Here is a 22558-nt window from a genome sequence, read left to right as displayed (position 1 = left end):
AAAGTCCCTGACTTCATTGCTGAGTACAAATTGGGAAAACTCAAAAAGGAAATACATCTGAAAAGAGTTTCCTGGCTGCCAGGGCTGATTGAAAATATTTCTGTGGTTTTTATTCAACATTGTGTATTTGTAACAATATATGATTATGTTTCTGCTCATATGCTAATGTTTAATTATGACTTAATGACCAACCCTGTTTCTTCAGTTGGATGCCAGCATGGGAAAAGCCCTACAGCTCTTCTTCAGTTCCAATCTGGTTTTATTTTACATAATTATACAAACACTTTCACCCTACTTATACAGTAATGGGGAGAAATATGATTCTGTTCAAGCATCCTAGTTAACAGGAACAAGTCAGAGAAAAAGAAGTAGAGAACAGTTTATTCTTCCTTATTGGCATATTACTGTGATGATGTTAGAAGTTGGAGTGACCAGTTGTAAAGTGATTCTTTGACCAATAGCCACTATTAAGAGAGCTGTTCCTTTTTCATTGCCTAGGAAAGGGCTCTGTACTTAACTAACCAGAACAAGCAAGGAAAATTGTCTCAATGAGCAGGATCCAAACAGGAAGGAAGGAAAGAAAGAAGAAGGGAAAAGAGGAAAGAAGAGAGAAAATCATAGTATATTCAGTGTGAAAAAGGACATTATACTGAATTATTGTCTTGCTTGAAGCATTGGCAATTTAGGAATTTCAGGAAAGAAAAATAAATGTATTAAATACAAGTAATTCTAAAAATGGTTAACTCTTGTGCTGATAGCATGTGATTCACTGAGATGGCAAGTACATGCTCTCCAAGTATGAAATTTCTCCTTCCACAAGTCTGGCAAAAACAAACCAAAGATACGGGGGGTGGGGGGAATCATCCAGGGTCCTTATGACTCTTTGACATTGTATAGTAGAGATGAGCAGTTACTGAATACAATATCGAAATGAAATTAAGTAGAAATTATGATATCCATCTTCTAGTGTGTGGAGGAGGATAATGTTTTGAGTAATACCAATTTTATTTTGGTTCTTATGTTGTTAATATCCTACCTATTGAGACTTATTTTGTAGGGACACATATTTTACTGAAATAGGATATAGTAACACATTAATATCCTTCACACCCAAGAAAAAGTTATTTCCAAACATCTTGCACTGAATCTGATCTTGCCTGTCAGCAGGCATAAATTTTATTGCTTTGCTTAAACTTCTTTCCCATCACATTTTCCTATTAATTTCAATTTTTGAGTCTTCCTATAATAGATAGCACTTGTGAGACTTGTAACAGTTTAATTAACTCACAGAGTAGCCCTTAAACATAACTCAATCAGTGTTTTGTTTTGCTTATTTGTTTGACTTAGGCTATTGTTTCATAAAATTTCACCTTGTTTTTGCTTAAGAATAATACCCTTGTACTTTTATATATGACAATTAAGCTTTTCCTATTCTGCTCTCTGAGATTTTTACCAAGCCATAAATAAATAAATAGTCTTCTTTTGGGGAGCAGAATATAGAAAGAGAAGGCTTGAAAAAAGGCTGGATTTCTTTTAAAACTTTGTAAGAGTTGGTATAATTGGTGAAACTTCCTGAGAATCAGAACCACTTTAGTGTATGTGTTCTTTGGTGTTTTATAGATCAATCACCAGTTCCTGGTGTTATAAAATTCTTACTGTATTTTACTCACTAAGGTAAAATGTGGAATTACAGCGATGGCAAGACAGCTTATTTATAAATGGAATAAAATTATAGCCCTACATTTTTCTTTCTAGAAATTGAATTTTAAAGAGTTTTATTCTCAACACTACAGTGTTTGATTACTGACAAGCTTTGTAGATGCTTAATACACTGATTGGGTATATTAATTTCTTTGTATGATTGGGATCTAGCTCTAAGATAAGCACCCAGAACTCAAATACAATGTTCCTCGAAATATGTATCACATACAGGGAGTTGAAACAATTACTTTTTTCTTTTCTTTCTTTTTTAATGGATTTTTTATTTCCTCTGGTGGTTGTCTCTACTGCCAGTTCCATACATTCAAATCCAAGGAAAAGACAGTTTGTCATCATTAAATCAAGTTGTGCATATGGACCCAACCCAGCTTTTTTTTTTAAGAGTGGATTTCTACGTCATTCACTTACATAACTAATCTTCAGAGATGACTTTCCTTAAAACTTAATACAATACATAGATGGGACTGGTAACACAACTGAGCTTAACTGAATATTTTGAAAAATCTTTTTTGTTTGTTTAATACTGTGGATACTAAATTAATACTGTGGATAAACCAGAATATGGGATTCTTTCCAAAGCACCATAAAGAGATTCATGGCAAAGCCTGGATTTAAAGGCTATCTACTTTTAAGGATCCATTAGCCGTGATTGAAATAAGGTCCAATATGATCAGAGATGGAGACTAAGGGACAATATGGTTTTATCCATTCTTTGATTTCAAGAACAAAAGAGGGGCGGGGGGTGTAAATCAGGTGGTCAGTGCCTGCCTAACAAATGTGAGGCCCTAAGTTCAAACCTCAATACTGAAAAAAAATAAAAGTAGGCATCCCTATTCATTTTTGTTTGTTTCTTCTCAACATGACTTTATTTTTCTAAAAAATGTTTTAAACCAGAGGCTAAGGATAATAATCATAATAGTGATGTTAAATTACATGAAACAACACTCTTTGTAAATGTAGGACAAAATGCAAAAACTAAATCTTAGTCTAAGGTAGATTATGTTGTTATTCCAGCATTTAGTAGCTTTTAGAAAAAGTGCATCCATGTTTTTATTTTTAGGGAAAGATGTTAAAAATTTCTAATCTTTCATCTTATTTTTTGTGTAGAAAAATGATTTAATTTTATAACAAAGGATATAACCATTCATATTCTTAGATAAATGACTTGAATTATTTCAACTTGACCTTTTCTAAGATTAAAATGTGTATTTCAGAAAAAATATTAAGTGATGAATGGTGCTTATAATATCTAATAAAACATATTTATGGAAAAACATTTTAACATCACAATATAAAGAACTCATTAAAATAAACCTAATTAGCAGCTAGTACATGCTTTGGTATAGCTCAATCAATGAAAAATTCCAAACCCATGCTAAATAATCTTAATTTTCAATAGGGAATTCTGTCTAATGTTAACAGCTAATAAAAAATAAATCAAGATATGTTAATTTGTTTTGTGGTTTGGTAGATTATATCCACAAATTTGAAAGGCTGCTAACTATTGTTCTTTAATGATGCTAGTTATTGGTAATAATAACTACAAAATATTATTTGGTCTTCCAGTGTCTAATATTAGCAAAACTGTTCTGTAAAATGTTAAGGTTAATTAATTAATATGGCTACAAACCAAATTCAATTACTTATTTATAACCCACAGTAATATCATTTTGGAAGATAATTCAAAAAATTGTCAGCATTTATTATTATGTATTTAAAATGCAGAGTTGAGAAAACAAAGGAAGTTCAAAATTTTACATAACATACTGCTAGGTAAATCAGTTTACTGGCAGATCCTAGCCATAGCATGGTATATTAAACAAGGGGCCTATTAAGTATTAATTTTAATAACCATTATATTTTCAGGTATAGTTGTAACTTCATTAACTCTAGGAAATAATGATATGCAAGGCATCTCAACAAATCTATCTCTGTGACACCCAATATTTTTGAGGTTTTATGGAAAAATGAACTAGAAAGGAAATAAATTTTAGTAAATTTAGAAAATAAATTTAAGTTCTATCAAAGTATTATTATTATTGTTGGAAAAGTAAATACTTTGCCATTTGTTATTTCTATTATCAGTATTCTTCTCTTCCATTTTATGAAATAGACACCGAGGTGTATGAGATACCAGTTCAATTTTGAGTATAGAACAAAATATGTATACAGTAAGGCCACTATATATAATAAATAAGGTAAAACAAAGTATTAAGAAAACCTAAAGTGATCACAACAGGACATTCGTGTGTGGGGAAATCAGAAATGATGAAAAATACTGTAGAAAACATCGTTATAAAAAAAAGGCTTTTAGCACATAACACCTTACATCCAAGTAGCCAGGATTCACTTTCCAGCAGAAGAATTTGGTCTGCTATATTTAGAATATTAAAATGATGGGCAGGTGATATTTTATAGTGACATAAAATATTTCTAGGTAATTTACTACACTACTGTGAGATATTTGAATGGTATAGTTTAGTATTTCCATGGCTTTCCACACTGGAATATTTATCTCTTTTTAGAGCCAAACCACATGTAGTATCATCTGCAAGCCTCAATTATAACTACAGTGTGTTTTTGTAAGTGCATATGCTTTCTAAATTCATAACTATCATAAAAATAAGACAGGGCAAGAGCCAAAAATATTTATAAGTTATAATTTAGTATTGCTGGGAACCTAAGTTGGTTACATGCAGAACAGTTCTTTACCATGTAACCAGATTGCTGTACTTACTGTTATAATCTCATCTTCCCAGGACTAATTAGAGTCTAAGGTTATAATATACTTATAGAAAGAAATTTTATCTTAGCAAATGAGGAAATTTCATAGTTTAGACACACTGAAGTGCATAAATTATGAGCTCCTTTCTGAGTCATCATTCAAGGCCATTACCTAGTGGGCTGATTGCTTCCATAGTTCAGAGCTAGAGAAAAACTTATGAACCAATAAATCATCTCTTACTAATAAGTTACTGATTTGTGCCTAGTACTGGGCTAATCATTATGAAAGGAAACAGGAAAATACTCTCCGACACTGTACACAGGGAGATAATGAGATAATACATCTTTTGATAAGTACAAACATCATTATAAAGAGATTGTTTGAGCTGCAGGGGAAGGCTTAATTTTGAACAAAATATTTTCATTTATTTTTGGAAGACAGAATGCATAGTGGAAAGAAAAAAGGGATGTCTGTTTTAAGTTGGAGTCCTGTCTTGGTCAACCTGAGAGTATGGACAATTTCAATGAATAGACAGGATCATCATCAAAATTAATGAAATATACAATGAAAATTCATTTGCTTTTATGGGTTTCAAATCATTCTAGGGGTGTTGAAATCAATCTGAAGATGTTGCTTAAAGGATTTTTGTTTTTGGATCCCTTTTTGGTGGTATGTGTAGAACTATTAGACAAATACTGTTATTAGACAACATACTGTATTCTATGAAGTTTCTCACATTTTTAAATAAATTTAGTATTGTAACAACCCAATAAAGTTAGTGACATTGCCAATGGAAAAAAAACTGAATCTGAGAGTGTAATTTCTCCAAAGAACTGAGAAATTATGGACCCAGAATTTGAACCCTTTGTCTATTTAATTTAAACATAACATTAACTTAACTTAAACTTAACATTACTTAAACTTAACATTGCCTCTTGTAGCTTCTCAAGAAAATTTACAAGATTTCTAGTAAACTATTAGCAATACTTTTTTTCAGGGGGGATTAGTCCTTGTCTAGGAATTCTTTTTTTTTTTTTTTTTTGCTGGTACTGGGGTTTGAATTCAGGGCTTGCACTTGCTAGGTAAATGCTCTACCACCTAAATCACACCTAGTCCTTTTTGCTTTAGTTTTAAATAAGGTTTTCACTTTTGCTGGAGCAGACCTAAGACCAAGATCATCCTACCTTCGCCTCCTAAGAAGCTAGGATTATAGGCACGCACCTACCCCTAGGAATGGTTTCCACTTACTTTAATCTACTAACCTCTTGAGCACTCCTTCACTCATTATGCCACCCCTCTGTTTTCTCAGAGTAACCAGTGTACTGCTACCATCTTGTAAAACCTGAGCATATTTTATTCTTAGTTGTGAAAGTGGGAAGACTTTTTTTCCTGAGGATGCTACTAATCCAGGGAGTGATTTAAACATACTGTACTTTTCTTTGGAATGGAGCAACCTTGAGGGTATAACACCTTGAATAAGGTTATTTATTGTCATTTTGCTGCTCTGTCCTTATTAGCTGAGGTGTGGAAAATTGCCTATGGGCAACATTGTATTGTTAGGAGAACTGCAGAGGTTTCTCTATAAAAAAAAATCTGCATCATATTCAGTCATGGCTACTGAAATCCAATCATTGGAGATTCATTCTTTGGGGTAGGAAAGCTATTAGCTTAAGAAATAATTTAAGCTGCCTTGCAATCGTAGAGTAGAAGTGGCTCTGAGCCAGGTGGCAGGAAAGGATGAGAAGCCAGATGAATGTGAGGTCAGCAGCAGTAGAACTAATCTTTATAAGTACCTTGGGAAAGCCCACTGAGGGAGTGGAAGGTGCTGACTAAGTAGGTAGGACTTTATCTGCTGGCTTCCCACAGTGCCTTGTACTTTCTGTCCTGGTACTGTAGAACTCCAGAGGGACCTGGGAAGGAAAGTGAGCAGTCAACAATATGGGCAGAATTATAGGAAAGCTCTTTTGCTTCCTCTCCTGGCTTGACATGCCACCGACGTAATATCCATCTCTTTGCCAAAGGTTGAGCCAGACAGGGTCCTTTCTTTTCACAGGCCACACAGCTGCCTTACTATAGAGCCAGGCTAAACAAATAATGCCTTTTCATTTCCTGTCTTTCTCCTGAGGGCTTGGGGCTCTAGACTACATTTTCTTTCCTTTTTACAATGTCTCCACAAGGTCAAATATGGCAGTAGTCATTATGCTCTTTTGTGCCAATGAAGAAATGGAGGCAAGGGACAAAAGAAAGCCAAAGACACAACTTAGGTACCTTGTCTTTCAGGCTGATACTCATGGTAATTGGGCAACCAGAGAGATTTCAGTATTTCTGGTAATTCGAATATTAATGAAATAACCTAGGGTATTTTTCAGATAGTTTTCTGGTTTAGTTGTTGCTTTTTTAGGTTTAAACATGAGAGATCTGGGGTTTTGGGTATACTGAAACCAAGGGTGACCCTTGAATCCTAAGCTACCCATTTATCAACAATAGACTTCTGGAAGATAAAAGATGTACTGAGGAGTATCCCTCCACTTGGATTCTACCTGTTAGTTTGAGTTCTAACACTATCCTCTCCTAACTTTATGACTCTCAATAAGTTACTAAAGCTTGGAGTCTATTTCTCACCTATAAAATGAGGGTAATAGGTGCTGATGATGGTGGAGGTAATGGTGATGGAGGACAAGGTAGCAATGATGATGGAAGTTCAGGTGGTAGTGGTAATGATGATGTTGCTGGTGATGGAGATACTTTTGAATAGGTTGATGGTAGTGGAAGTGGTAGTAGTAGTTGTGGGATGGTGGTGGTAGTAGTGGTAATGGAAGTAGCAGTTTAGGATACGTTGATGGTAGTGGGTTTGGGGTAGAGGTAATGATGGTGTTGATGTGTTGGTACTTTGGGAGATGATGGTGGTGGTGGTGATTATTGGTGATGTTAGTGGTAGTGTTGGTGATGGTTATGGTCCTAAGATTTATTAAGGACAATATTTATTTAATCTTCACACTATATTGACTACTGTTGCTATACTCATTTATAGAAGAAGAAATTGAGACTCAGAGAATAACTTTGGGTCACATAGTTAATGCAGGGTTGAGCTAGAATTCACCAGTGACTATACCGCCTATGCTGTGTCATCAGGGGCTTTCACAGCATGTTTGAGGCTGTGATCCTGTGACCGAGACTATAACACATGTCCAAGAAACCTAGAAAATTATAAACAAGAGTGTTCATTTAGCTTTCCTGGAATTCTTGAACATGTATCATGTGCATTGCATTATGAATCCCCATTCCCCATTAAACTAAAAGAGCCATGATTAACAGAGCATGAAAAGCAAGAGAATGCAAAATGACATAATCCCTCCATGTACCTGACCTGACCAATTAATGTCTATTTTTTCCTGTCTCACAGTATGCATTTTCCCTTGGTCCTAAATTTAAAAAGAAACTTCATTATTATGAATTTTCTGACATGACTTTTTCAAGCCCTGTAGCATTTGGCTTCCTTATATGGCCAAAGAGTGAATGTAGCTTTTCTCCATACTTAAAATAGTATTTTTTGGCATAACATTATAAATTAATGACAGCAGAAAACTAGTATTAGGATATTCTTACTATCTTGGGTTAGCACTGCTTTAAAAACATTAGGTTCTCTGATCCTGGAGGTGATTAACAGTAAGAATTATTGATTAGGAGACTTTCCAAGAATAGGTGACCCTTGTGGTTCTTCATCTGACACAAACCTATAGTTTCAACCTCCACAGCAAATGGAATTTTTAGATATACTTTTTAAAATTTAAATATCAAGTCATTCTTGCTCAATTATATTCTCTCTACAGGACAAAAACAAGAAAAATAATTATTCCTAAAACCAGATGAATGTTCAATGACAACTTACACATATTTCATAAAAATCATTGTTCAGTATGTTTGTAAAAAGGTTTTATTTTGCCACATGTTTTAACTTTTACAAACAAATTATCGGTCTATTTGGATTAAATCCATTAATAATATATTTGCAAATATGATTGTAACCTTTAAAAGGAACCCACAACTGTTCCCTTTTAACAAAGAATATTTCTCTTATACACGTTTACATACACTTACACACACATACATACCAACACACACATGCATACACAAATGCAGTTACTGTTTACTCAAAAAAAATGAAAAATAAAATTAAGTTATATTTGCATAGTGTTTAGTTCTTAGTGTACAATAAAACAAAAATATTTCCCAAAGTAATAAGGACAGTTTTCCTTCTTGCATACTAAGCATTACAATCTTAATTTGACTCAATTTTAAAAATGGACTATTCACTTTACTGTGTATGTCTGTGTTTCTTGGATTTGTGATGAAGAAAGGGATGGAGAGAGGGAGGGAAAAGGAAGGGAGGGAGAGAGAAAAGAGGAGAGGAGAGGAAGGGTGTGGATAGGAGAAAAAAAGAGAGGAGAAGAAGAGGAGGAGAAGAGAAGGAGAGGGAGAGAAGTGGAAACAGAGAGAGTAAGGAGAGGGTGACCAGAGAAAGAAGAGAAAGAGGGAGGAAGGAAGAAATGAGGCAGGCAGAGGGACAGAGACAGAGAAAAAGAATACATAGCCTTGATGATATTTTAGCTACTACTAAAATGAAGTGAAACCTGGAACTAGTCCAGATTCTTGCTCAATGAAACAGAAGTCGGTAGATGGGATTCACTCAAGCTGCTTCTTTACTAAAAATAGGCAGCAACTTTGCCCTTGAAATCATGTATGTGCCTGAGAATCTTTGGGGAACCTTCAAGTAGCTTGTGGAATCCAGTAGGCCTGCTCATCGACTTCTGCTTTCCACAGCTGTTCTATGAGCATCTTTATTAACTCCTTTGCTGGATGCTGAGACAGCAGTGGTGACATAGTCCCTGTAGTGAAGATCCTTGTATTCACTAGAGAAGATAGGTGAGCAAATGTCTAGTTCTACAACAATATGTAGTCAGTCCTGAAGCTTTTCTGAACCTTGCTTGGCATTTTTGTCTCAGCTCCTCCTAAAAGGGCTTTTGCCATAGTGTTTAGGCTGACAATAAGTGAAAATTGTGGCCACCTCTGGCAGCCTCAACCCTTGATGCCTGCTCTTCCTCAGAAAAGAACCACATAGCTCTTCCTGTCCCCATCCCAGATGGATTCTATCACAGTTTGGCTGCCCTCTCTGATCAAGACCAGAGGAGTAGAGATTGGGAACAATTCAAATCTAATTCATTTTTCAAAGCAGTAATGAACTCAGAGAAATGTGTAGGGAACGATTTTGTCCTCTACTTGCTTCTAATTCCGTGCGTAACCAGGGGAAGCACAGGCCACTTATATCTGAGTCCTTTCTGTAAACAGTATGGTTTTATTGAGCATAAACAAATGAAGAGATTACAGGCATCTGTATAGCCTGTAATATAGCCAGGAATTCTATATGTTGTGGTCTAGTGACTTTAGGGTCTCAGACTCAGGTGACCCAGAACCTTAAGATATCCCAACAGAAAATTGAAGGAGCTCAGACAGATCACCAAGGAAAGACAGTCAGAGGCAGAAGTCTTTTTGAGCTGTTGTTAATATGGAAAAAGGACATCTATATGGGTAAGTTCTGGGATGTTGCCAACTGATATTGTAGGAAGTAATTTCGCTAACCTATACATGGTGTAGTAGAATAGAAAAATATTAACAAAATATAATAATAATATACTAATGAATAAACATAAATATGTAAGTATAGATATAAATACAAAACAAATATAATATAAAGACTGTTAAGTCCAGATTTTTTAAGTCCAGATGTTTATCTGGTAGTGTCTTGAGCTAAAATATCTTACAGAGGTCAGTAGTTTGAATAATGTATTCTACAGGTTTGAATTCTTTTATGGAAAGAAAATCTTTCTTAATATTCCATGATGTCTATAGTCATTGTAAACTAGATTCTCTTAAATTCATCTGGTTTTGATTATTTAGTTATTTAGTGATCAACTCTTATATATGAAGCCACTGAGACATTTTTAGGTAGATCTGGGTCTTTGGGCCTACAGTCAGATTTTCCAGTCCAGTTTTATGAGTCTTTTGTGTTTACCAAATATATATATATATAGTTGTTTTGTTTATATTCAACCTGGATATCAGTGAGCTTGACGAGCTGTGTTCATTTTAGGTTTGTCACTTCAGAAACTTGGACAAAGAATAAGAGTAAATATAGGTATTCACTGTGGACACAAATGACAACCCTGGGAAGTCAAGTGCTCAGCAGTTTCCTGAGTCCACATGCTTTGTGATAGCTATTGCAGCCATCTGTAGGGACATTTTGCAGGTAGTATAAAGATTAAGAGCACAGGCTTTGGGGCCAGAAAGCTTGAGTTTAAATCCTCATATCTCGTAACCTGTATGCACTCAGACAACTTACCAAAGCTCTCTGTGTTTCAGTTTTATTATCTACAGAATGAGGATAATAGTACCTACTTCAAAGAATTAAATCCATTTAGCCAGTACCTGCCTACAGTAAGTAAATGTTAGTTGTAATTATTGCCTTTACTTACTTTCTAGACAGTTGTTTACAAGAGTCTAATCCCTAGGCAAAGAAATGGTATTGTAAAACCATCACTCATCCATATAAAAAAATGAAAAAAAAGCTCATTGGGAGTAAAGCAAAGAATGCTTCTCCTTTACCTTTCTTTTCTTAAAACATACACACAGATATGCTGTTGAGTTTGGTGAATTCTGTGTGTGTGGTACATGCATGTGTATGTGTTCACATATTTGTATGTACTTGTTTTCTGGGTAGGAGCACTTGAGGTATAATTTTGTCTTCTTCTAGCCTAGAAAAAAATGATAGCTACAAACAAAGATCAAAATTATAACAAGATGTTGCCCAAGCTATGCCTCATCATTTTTGGTGGAGAAAGGGAAAGAAGCAAAGTATACTGTGAAATCAGGGAGCTAGAGCTGATAGGAAACATGGGTGAAGGAGGGGTCAGAGATGAACCTTTCCTATTACTTAACTCTTACCCATTTCAAGGTTCCTACAGGTTTATTTCATCTTCACTTCAATGTTTTAGGCATTAGCACACCAGTTTTAGGGCTGTGGGAATGCCACAGTGATTAATACCTAGTAGGGGCCTCAACAGGTGGTTTTTTAATAGATGGCAGAAAGAAAGAAGGAGGCTACAAAGATGTTTACACATGGGAAAATGTAAATCCAAAGATTAAATAGTTGTTCTGACAGACAGATCCCAGACTGAAAACTAAGTCTTATGGGTACCTTGTCTAGTGGTATTGACACTACACCAAGTGGCACAGTTGTTAGCTAGGACTTACTCTATATCTCTTTCATCTGCTACCAGCAAGTTAACCTTAGGAGAGCTGCCTACCTGGGTAACCACTCAGCTCTCAACAATTTTTCATGACATTTACCTCTTTAAAATCCACTCAAAATGTATTTTAACAAATTCTCACCTGGAATAAGTTGTTTGAGCAAAAGAAATCATTGAATTTTTATTCTTTGTGCTCTGCATCTCCTTGCCTGTGCAGGAAGTCCATGAGAAATTCTTTTTTCTAATTTTGGCAGTGCTGGGGTTTGGCAGCGCTGGGTCATCATACTCAAGTGCTCTATCGTTTGAGCCACACTTCTCTAGCACATTTTGCTTTAGCTGTTTTTCAGATAAGGTCTTACACTTTCTTCCCCAGGCTGGCCTTGGAAGTCAACTATCCCTACCACTGCCTCCTGTGTAGCTGGGATTACGGGCATAAGCACTGTACCTGGCCCAGGCCTGAGAAATTCTTATAAGATCTGTAGAGTTATTCAGAGTTAGCACTGAGAGGAGGATTATTAGTGAGGTAATAGGAGTAATGATATGTTGCATTAAGTAGTGAAATGTCCACTTTCCTTATGACTGCTATGAAATGAAATTCCTCACGTGATAATTCAGGGTCACATACTTACTCTTATTCTATAATAAACAAGTCTATGAAGTTGAATGATTCCTTTTCCTTCAAGCATGGTGCTGCCTTAAAAGAAGCCAGCGATGCTAGCAACTTGCCTGTGAATTCTCACTACATCCACAACCTTACTTCTGTCTTTACTTTCTAGACTGATCTTTGCTCCCCCATGATCGTTAGTTCATCAAAATATGAACTAACTTCATATTTCAAACTTCTTTTGTTTGAGCCAAAAAGCAGAGGTTTACTAAGTAGAGAAAAAAGCCCCCCCAATACAGGAAGGGTCTCAGAAAGACTGAGCCTCCAAAATCTATTAACTTCCTAATGGTGACTTGTTTTGTGCCTAATCTAGAAGCTGGGAGATTCAGATATTCTGTTTTTATCCAAGTTTAAAATTTAGTGGAATAAAAGGAAAATAATTACAACACAAAATGACATAATCATGATGATATATATCTATACAAATCACTGTAAGAATTCAACACTGTTACCAGAATAACACTATTTAAATCTTTTTCCTTTTGGTTTCATTTTTTTTTAATGATTTCAGGATAGAGTCTTTACAAATAATAAAATCCTCTTGTCATTTGTGAAAAATAGGTGGAAATCTCAGCTGGTCTGTCTGAAAATGATAATCATTTTTCACAATTATGACCATCCTGAATTTTCACATTTTGCCATATTCTTTCCTGGAAAAAAAGTCCCTAGATGAACATGATTCTGTCTAAATTTTTATAGGTGTTAACACAAATAGAGATATCAAATTTGTCTTTGCATTGAGTAAAATTAAATCTTCATGCAAGAGCTTCAGTGTGTTAAATCCAGTTAGCCTAATGGCTACTCTTTGAATGTATTGATATGATAACCTCAATAAATATATTTCTTTGAAATTAAATGCACATTCCAATTCAATTCAGGTATCTAATGATAGATAAATCTGTGTCAAGAGGGACAATAAAAGCACTTTAGAAATGGTATTTTTCTCTGCTTTTTTTGTTTCAGTAATGAAATTGTCTTCAACATGTTTTTTAATTTAATTTCCTTTAAATTCTTCAGTAAACCTAATCCTAACACTTGCTTTGGGAGCCAATTAAACTTTCTGTTTTACTTGATATTAAGAAACATGCCTTTCTTAGTCTAATGTATAATTCTCAATGACATCCAAGGCCAACCTCTTTGTTCTTCTTCCTCTTCTTTTATATTAAAATCTGTCGTATTGAAGGCAGCAACAAGATAAGACTCAGAACATGGAGGATTCTCTTTGTATAACCTTCAAACAGTAATCAATTATCAATAGCCTAAGACATTTTAAAATGCTAGTTTATAGACACCTTGTTAACTTTGCCCACTAAGAGAAAAGTCAGTACATTAATTTTTTTTTCATTTGAATCCTTGCTTTATGAGAAAATATAATGGTTAGAGTAAAATTAAATTTTGGTGACTGTTGTTCTGGCCAGGACACTCAGAAGTAATAAGGTAAATGAAAAGTGTAATCCAGGAGATTGAATGGGATGTGAAAGTAAGTATTTCAGAGTCAAGAGTCCCCAACCCAACCAGTCTCATTAGGTCTATTCAGTTCACCACTAACCAGACTAGATGCCTTGGCAAGTAATTTCTTATCTTGACACTTCAGTTTTCCTAATTGTAAAATTAAGGTGCTAAGTAAATCATCTATGAATTTCCCATCTCAGAATTGCTATCCTGAGAGAAAGTATTAAACAAATGGCATAACACAGAAAGATTTATAGTCAAGTATGAGAATCCTGATTTGTATTTTTTGTTATCTAAATTATTCCATACTTAGTTTTCTTTATATAAGTATTTATAAAAATGAAACATTGAAAGACAACGAGTAATATTTAAAACAAGCAATAGAAGCTCACATTTTTCATTCATAGTTAGTGTTGGTAAGTTATGAACTCCCACCATTACCTACATCCCTAGAATAATGTGTTAAAGTAAATTTTGCCAGATTCATTTCAGTGGCATATATAGTTTGGCATTCTTGTCACAATGTGTTTAGGATACCATATGATTTACTGTCTAAATCAGAGTATCTTTGCAAGGGACACTATTAGAAATCATGGAGGTACAATGATTTTGAAGTGCATTGGAATAACCCTAATTTTAATGACTCAGAAAAGTAAATTGCTTTTCTATTGAGGATACTAGTAATAAGAGAGCAATAATCATCAGAATTTAAACAATTTGTATTTGATGTTTGCTTTACCAACACACATTCTTCTTTTATAAATGAAGCTATTCAAAATTAAATGCAATGCATCTGTGTATGAAGATACTATGACAAAATCCACTGTAAACTGGTGAATAATACCCTTAGGGATCAGGGTGATAGAGAAGGAGTAAGAAATAGAGGGGGTTAATCTGATCAAAATATGATATATACATGTGTGAAATACCACGGCAAAAACCCCTTGAACAATCAATATGCATTTTAAAAACTGAAGGACATGGAGATTAAATAGGTCCTATGTGAGTTTGGGTACCAGTGGGAGGGAGGAAGGTAAAGGGAGAGGGTGAAGGAAAGCAAATATGATGAATGTACTATTTATCCATACATGAAAATAGAACAATGAAACCTGTTGAAATTGTTCTAAGAGGGGAAGAGAAGAGATGAAGGAGAATAATGGAGGGGTGAATCTAATTAAGATATATGCTAAGCACATATGTAAATGTGATCCTCCTTGCACAACTATTTTATGCTAACCAAAAATCATCTTACTACAATTTGGTGGTAAACATGTGTGCTGGAATGGAGACATATGTGGGTAATTAATTAGATTTGGAGGCAATAGAAGAGGGAATCCATTATGTCTAAACCACAACTCCAGTGGTTTGTTAGTCAAACCACACTGGCAGTTTTTTTTCTCTCTCTCTCTCTTTTTTTTTTTCTCATATGGATGAAAACAATAGATTTTTCTTCTGTATTGTCAAGGAAACTGTAGATTGCCACTGAAGCAGATCTATGGGATTGTGAATATGATCTTGCCTTTGCAGCGCTCAAAAAGTGTTTTTATTTTTATTTCTTAAACAAGGGAATCTCCCAAGTCCATTCTGGTTCCAAAAGGCAATTTATTCAGTACAATCACAGCTTCCCAAGGACACCCTGACCTTGTCGTATCTTTTTCTTCCCTGGGCTAGCCTAAGCATGGAGAAGGTATGTGGTGCATTTCCTAGCTACTGTGGCTCTTTGATTTTCCTCACCAGCCTTCTTCATGCATTCCATATGGATGCTGCTCAGGGACCTATTGTTAAATGCTCTTTTATTTCCTTATACCACAGGTAACCGAGCCACAGAGTCAATGCTCTTTGGTGTCCAAATGATATAAATCTCTCTATGTCCTCTCCAATATTGAGATCTTGGGGGTTTTTCTTCAATTAATACCTATTGACTTATTGTGGTTATTCCTCTTTGTCTTTATTTAACCAATAATATTATTTCTCAGAATGGCTGCATCAGAGTAGAAAGAAAAATATTGATCTCTAGGCATAAGCCAAACCAATTCAAATCAAGCTAAATTTTCCAGAATAGATATACTGACTCATTACTTAGGTATTAAGCTTACTCATTGATTTTAATGGGAAGAGGCATTGCAAAATTATGTGAGTCTTTTGGAGGTAAACTAAAACAGGCCGTTTAAACACAGGAGTGTGGATGGAACAAAACAAACTTAACAAGAATTAACTGTTTTAATAAATTCAGTGAGAGTAATCACATCAGTCAAGTTTAGAACAATGTGGAATTTAGCACAAGAATCACTCTTGTATGCACAGAATTAGAATCAGACCTGAAAATATTCTGAACTATAATGATATCTAAACATTTTAATTGATCACACATTTAATGTTACTGGGCAGAATGGACAAGTAACACCATGTAATGGTGTTATGGATAGTTCAGACAAACTGTCACATTAAAACATAACCTTGTTGCCACATCTCAGGAGAGACTTTATATATGGATCCAAATGTGTACAGATGTTTGTTTCCCCAAGGTCTACTTGTCTCAGTAATTCAAACCCCAACCGTTCTCTTTAGTTTCTGGTGATTGTTTACCCACAAAAATCAACACTTAAAATGAGAGACAAAAAAGAATGCAATTTCACTCATTAGTACTTCTGTAATCACTTTGATTTGTGTCTCCCTTTGTAAAATACTTAAAGGGCATGAGCAATATTTTTACACTAGAGAAATCATGGTATTAATTTTCTGTTTCTAAATTGTTTATACAATTAAGATGCCATTTTAATGTTAGGTTATTTCTATTGTATAATTCTCATGAATTTTCTTTTTCAATTGATATAAACATGGTGATCAAGAAATGAATTCTTTCAGTTGTTATGTAGTAAATCAATCTGTGTTATTATTATATTTAATACCTGATGAGATACCTCATTGAGTACCTGCAATGGGTCAGCTCATAACTCATGAGCCATAATACATCTTCTGTGTATTTCTGTTATACTCCTATCTACCTGTCCAGGGATTAGTAAAAACAAGTTCCTGCCTTATGAACAAAAGAAATTTGAATGCAACTTCTTGATACACATTATCCCTTTGAATTCCTACTTAAAGGACATTGATTTATATCATACTGTACATATTATTCATTTTATATATATACATAGTATACATATTAAAGCCTCAAACAAACTACTACACATGAATGCTTTCATTGGATTTCAAATGAGACTCACATAGATTTGGGGAGAAAAAACACATATAGGACATAAAGCAGACCAATGCTAGTAACTTCTGATTCTCCCTGACATCTTCTTTACCAAGAAAAAAGGATCTGATTGTAATGTTCCTTAAAATAGATAATTTTAAAAGTCAGTGGTAATTACCAGGAAAAAAACCACACCAAGATTAGACTAACCAGTCAGAGGGTATTTACATGGAATCAATAGAAACAAAAGTATTCATCAATAGGAAAATTATGTTTGTGTCCTCTTAGTTGATCCTGCCATTGTGATACTCTAAATTTTTGTTCTCATGACTGACTCATGCACTTGCAGATTTAAGAGCTGTGGTTTCCATGGATGTAGTATTAGTGAAGATTAATGAATTTAGCAGGAGTTTCTGGAAATCATAAAATTGCCTGTGCTGTCTTTGGTCAATACGGGCAACAGTACCTGAGGAGCATATATGAGTAATGGAACAACACGAATCCCTCTGCTTTTAAGCAGCACTCCATTTCTGTGTATGCCCCCTCCCAGGTAGTGTTAAGTTTATAGCAATAAATTCTCTAATTAGCATTAATGATATTATTATTATATCCAGAGTTCAGTCTAGTGCCTGGTACACTCTACGTGGTAATGAATGGATGATTGCAAAATAGATGATTGCATCCCTCAATGTAAAACAGCCTTTGTGTTCTCAAGATTTAGAAGTAATACACTGATGATAAGTTGTCATATATGAGGTAAATTAAACACACTTAGTACACCAGCAGAATTACAAGTATCTCACAAGCGAGGTTATAAATTTTTAGAGACAAAGCTCACAGTTTTATAGGACCATATCATTTTCTCTATGAGATTAATATATCACCGCTTATGTGATATAAGCAGTATAAGCAGGTCTATTAATTCTGAAATAAGACCATTTGGTTCAAAACCCAATTGAATATTTACTTGGAAGATGGCATTGGACTATTTAGTGCCTCTCTACCCTATTTTCCCTCATCACAAAACAGAATAAATATGTATCTAAAAACAAAATGAATATTGCCTTCTTTTTGTGGTACTGGAGTTTGAACTCAGGACCTCAAGCTTGCTAGGCAGATGCTCTTACCACTTGAGCCACTCTGCCAGCCCTAAATATTGGTTTTTTGAGAGGCAAATTAGATATGTGTAAAAAGGTTAAGTCCATGTTTGACACATGATAAAAACTTAATCCAGACTGTAGTTAAGATACTGATTTTGAAATCATGTATGCATCTGTATAAAAAAATACCCAATATAGAATATTTTTAAAGATAAGAGGAAAATTGTAAATAATCTCACAAACCAGAGAATACCTTTCATATTTTAGTACATATCACATTTGCTTTGCTCTTGCTTTTGCTGTGTAGGTGTGTGTTAAAAGTATTCATTATATAAACATAACTCTTTAAAATAGATCTTATGATCTGAATAATATTCCATTATCTGAACACAATTAGCTAATGGGGTCGCTGTTATTGGTCTTTGTTTTGGTAGTGTTTTTAGTTTTTCTTTCTTTTTTGTATGTTTATACACAATAATTAATTGTACATGTTTGAAAAAATCTCCCCTAAAACTTGATCTGCATCTTAGATTAGTTCTTTATGCTAAATCTTTAAATTGGAATAAATATACCAAAAAGCCTAAATATGATAAGGCTCTTAATAATTTCATGAGGCTACTTTAAGAGAATTCTTACCTACTTACATTCCTAATGCCTTTGGATAATTTTCTAATGAGATTGATTATTTGTTAGGAATTTGCACCAGATCTTCCTTAAAATTTTTCCTGCAGGTATTAATTGAGTTTCTGTCATGTGCAAAGTATCGTGGCAGTCATCATTGTGCTTCAAATTTGTTTCCAGTCATAACTACTGTTGCTCAAAACTCTTCTTAAAACACTCTTTTGAAATTATCTCCAGAGTCATAGGAAATACCTACTTTAAAATTTTTCATATGGCGTTATCTTCCCTGATCATACATTTTGTTAAAAAGCTTTAGTTCCAAACAACTGTAGGCTGGTCCCCAGATCAAACCCAATCTCCAAAATTAGTTATTTTTCAACATCATTTATTAAGCTGTCATCTGTATTGTAGTGTTGTAGGAAGACCACATTTCTGGGATAAAAAAATCTCATGTTGGATCCCCTTTGCTAGCTTTATTGCATGGCTAATTTGATTATATGTTCTTAAAACTCACTTTCCATCTCTGCAAAATGATGAAAACAGTTCTCAAACAAAGTGCTATGACGGGTATGTCAAGATAAGGTATGTGAAAATGCTTTGTTGATAACAAAATGGTCTGCAATATATAATTAGTGAAGATAATTTATGGGTGAGTTCAAAGGATGAGAAGCCCTGTGTTAAAATGTCATGTTAGAATGATGAGAGCTATATTCAAGGAAAATCTCACCATTCTATTTCCCAATTGTCATATTTGCAAATAAGTGTTTCCTTTGTTTTGTTTCATGGTCCTGGGAATCAAACTCAGGATCATGCGCTTGCTAAGCAAGCACCTTACCAACTGAGCCCCATCCACAATCCAACAGTTATAAAAAGTTTCTTCTTTCCTGTATGTTCATGTACACTAAATATAAGCAGAATATATGGTGCTTTTTTCATATGACCATGTACAAAGCTTTTAATGCCAAACAAGTAAAATAATTTTTTTCATTGTGATCTCTAGTGCTGGACATTGACTTCAACATATTTTGGCCAGTTATAGTTCAAGTTGGAAGATTTTGCTGGTATTTGTGTACATTAGGATAATGTAGCATTCTGATGATCTGATTTTTTTTTCATTGCATCATTGCCTTCAGAGGGGTATGGTAATAATCTAACAAATTATCTCCATGATCTGTAGCTTAAAACTTTAGTGAAAAGAGGCATGTGTTCTATCCTTTGCCCCGTGAGAATTAAATCAGAAAGTTTTTATCTAAGTTTTTTTCTTTAACATTTGCTTCTAAAGGTTGCCACTTCCTTTCTCTTTATCCTTTCTCCCCCCACCTTTTTATCCTTCTAACTCTTAGTCTGTTATTACTGCTATTCACTGGTTTGTTTTTAAATAGCTCACAGAACTCTATTTTGTAAGGGGCTATGCTCATCTTGTCTTTATCATTTGGATTTTAGTATATGTGCCACCGGAGCAAACACCTGAACTCCATTTTTGGTGATGTGGGGGCAGAAGATATGGAATAATACCATTAATAAATTAATTTAATTGGTTTGTTGACAGGCAATTGTGAAATGAAGGCAAAGATGGGACCAGGGGACCATACACACACAACCACACCTTCATTGTTACTTCTGCCTTTTAAGTTGATAGTGGTGTGACTCCTGATAAGCATAATTTCCACAACATTTTAAGTAAAATGAGTTGTGTTGCAATTATCTCCAACAATCCTGAACACCTTCTTTTCTTATTCTTTTCCAGTCCCAAGCCTCGTCACATGCAGGCACTTCCAACTTTCCTCTCCAGCAAGCAAAGTAGTAGATAGAGGTTGTACTATAGGAATTAGAGTATTTTAAATAGGTGACTACTTAACCCACTCTTGATATATGGCAGCACTGGTGTGTTTTGTGTGTACATTTCCAAAGATTTATGAGTTCAGAAACCTTTAGGGGTTCAAATTTATTTCTGGCCAATAGTTTGCTTTAGATAATTATGAAGCAGAAAGTTTTTGACAAAGAGCCTAAAAATCCATTATCTTTTGGCTGTATGGAGAGCAGAGCCCTGATTTCTCTATTGACTCCAAATATATTTCTGAACTCTGAATCTGCAGATTTGTTTTCCCAATAGAAAAAATACAGAACACACTCCTGTAACAAATAATTATTGGGTATTTATAGTTGAATATTTTAGTGAACTATAAGTTGACTGAGTACCAGAAGATATACCAATATGACTATTTTGGGAAAATTTGTTCTCTCTGAGGAAAGAACCTTTCATTTTTGGCTCATGGACTCAAAAATATAAATGGCTATAGAAAACAAAAAGGCCTACATAATTTTATAGGACTTTCTTTAACTGGCATATTCATAATAATATCAAAAGTGACTTTGATTTAAAGCATATAATGATAACATTTGTTTGTTCCTGTGTAATTGAAAATTTGTTGTTGGTGTTTGTTTTTTTACTATTCTATGGCTATAAGTTATTTCCCATATTAATATTTTTTAATTCAATGTGGCAGTTAAAATTTGCTCCAAAGCTGAACCCCTCAGCATATCAGGATTGGTTAAGTCCAAGCAATAAGTAATTTGTATTATTAACTTTGATCAAACTCATAAATTTTAAATATCTAAAGTATAGTTCCCTTAAAATTTGGACCTTTGTAGTTTTTCACCACTTCTGTTAGGGTAGATGCATGCTTTGGTGTGTGGTAGCTTGTTAATCAGAAGTCATGCCATTGTAGTTTCAGTTCCCCTATTGGGCTACATACCTTTTATTCCCTTTTTTTCTAAAAGCTGTTGTAACTGCTTTGTTCAGAATCAGGCAGTTGAGCTATGCTTTATTGTGTTCCTTGTGTAACAGGGATGCCCTAAGTGCCAAAATTCCCTGTAGCTTCAGAAAAGAAATGTAGAAAATAAAACAGAAGACATTCTTTCCACTTATTGCTTCCAAACTGGCCTTCAGTCATGTGAATCCATAGAGGTGTGCCACAGAATAAAAGATACCAACAGAAGAAAATGTTGGTAAATTGGGAATGGTAGGGTTAGCTGAGTACCTGCATATCTCACAAAGGACCACATAAAATGAAAACTTTTGGAGATACTGGATATGACCTGGCTCATCTCTGAACAAACGCTTGATAAGAAACATATTGAACAGTATTTTCTATCACAAACCATGTTGGGACCTGGGTGGTGGAAGGAAGGAGGCAGAAAGTACTACAGAAGGCTGAAGAAAATATGGCTCTTTCCATGACCGACACACAGTCTAGTATAACAGAAGGTTTTTAAATTGTTAGGAGATAACATATTGTGACTTTATTACTGATGGGATATATTCTTTGGTGCTTAACACAATTATATAGGAATGCCAGCATTTGTGAGCAAATTAATGCAAACGGGTCACAATTACAATCACCAGTGATGACTCACAGCTCACAAAATTCATGCAAAATGGGTTGGCATTTTATGGAGAGAGTTGGCCAGAAAAGCAAAATGAAACTCCTCTTGACTCTCCCCTTTGCCTGGAGGAACCCTGCAAGAGAAGGTAGAAAAGCCAAGGATTCCAAAGATATTCATTGAATGCATGCTAAGTGCCAAAAAGTTGGGAGCTTCGAATAAATGAGATAGAGAAAGTCTTTGTTGAAAGAAAATTTGTACAGGCAGAGTGATCAAAACACAATGTGCTAAGAGTCATTGGTGTTCCAGTTACAGTGATGGTATTTTGCCAGAGTATGGGAGGGGGGCGGTAGTGTGGGGAGATGGGGAAGATGGGGTGGAGGAACACTT

The 22558-nt window shown here is 34.6% G+C and overlaps 1 protein-coding gene across 12 annotated transcripts in view; it reads left to right on the top strand.

The window, feature by feature from the left end:
- The window catches only part of Slc8a1 (solute carrier family 8 member A1), a 358556-nt gene that overhangs the window by 80668 nt on the left and 255330 nt on the right, over positions 1 to 22558 (top strand). The gene's annotated exons all lie outside the window — the stretch shown is intronic.

This window comes from Castor canadensis, chromosome 12, assembly GCF_047511655.1.
Source record: "Castor canadensis chromosome 12, mCasCan1.hap1v2, whole genome shotgun sequence".
NCBI classification, from domain to species: Eukaryota; Metazoa; Chordata; class Mammalia; order Rodentia; family Castoridae; genus Castor; species Castor canadensis.
This window is presented reverse-complemented; position numbering and strand designations above follow the sequence as displayed.